The 725-nt window shown below is 37.2% G+C and overlaps 1 protein-coding gene across 6 annotated transcripts in view; it reads right to left on the bottom strand.

Moving 5' to 3' along the window:
- Nucleotides 1-725, bottom strand: part of sorcs2 (sortilin-related VPS10 domain containing receptor 2) — a 318,859-nt gene that overhangs the window by 248,160 nt on the left and 69,974 nt on the right. The gene's annotated exons all lie outside the window — the stretch shown is intronic.

Raw genomic sequence — 725 nt, 5'->3', positions numbered from 1 at the left:
AGTCTATTCAGAAAACAGAGCTGGCACAGTGTGATGCGATGGTGTGTGTGTTTGTGTGTGTGTGTGTGTGTGTGTTTGTGTGTGTGTTGTTGGCAAAGAGTGACAAAGAATGACCCCCTGCTCAGTTCCAAACTCTATCAAGACTTGAGAACAAGAGCATGCATACACAATCCTTAACTGCTCTTTATAAGCTCCGCCTCCTGAGCTTAAACTTAATGGAGTTGTGACGTGGGAGGAGGGATGGGTATCGTTAAGATTTTAACAGTACTACTACTTTTATCAATACTGCTTATTGATCTGGTCCTTTAACGGTTCTCTTAGCAAAAAACTAATCAAGAACAGAATTAACATTGCTTCATTTTCCCATGTGTACTCAATTAACAATCCTAAATAACAAAATTCAACGGCATTGTTTTGAACAAATCACAACTATAGACTGATTTTGCAATTGTGGAAATGTAAAATAAATGTAATAAGCAATGAATAACACAGGACTTTCTCTGTGACAGTATTTTTAGTTTTTTTGTTCAGGTTTAAGGAGGCAAGTCAGATGCTGAGCTCCCTGCTCAGAAACCTAATGAAACAGTCAGCAGTTTAAATGAATTCGCTTTCAAATGCAAGGTCAATTTTTGATTAATTCAGCAGCTGTGGAAAAGTGTTTGTTTGTTTTTTTTTTTCAATTTCAGGGACAAACTATTCTTAATATGCTGCAGCAACAGTGGCTG

The sequence above is a fragment of the Seriola lalandi genome, unplaced genomic scaffold (genome assembly GCF_002814215.2).
Source record: "Seriola lalandi dorsalis isolate HSWRI2012SDOR001 ecotype SW California unplaced genomic scaffold, Sedor1 jcf7180002054854, whole genome shotgun sequence".
Taxonomy (NCBI): domain Eukaryota; kingdom Metazoa; phylum Chordata; class Actinopteri; order Carangiformes; family Carangidae; genus Seriola; species Seriola lalandi.
This window is presented reverse-complemented; position numbering and strand designations above follow the sequence as displayed.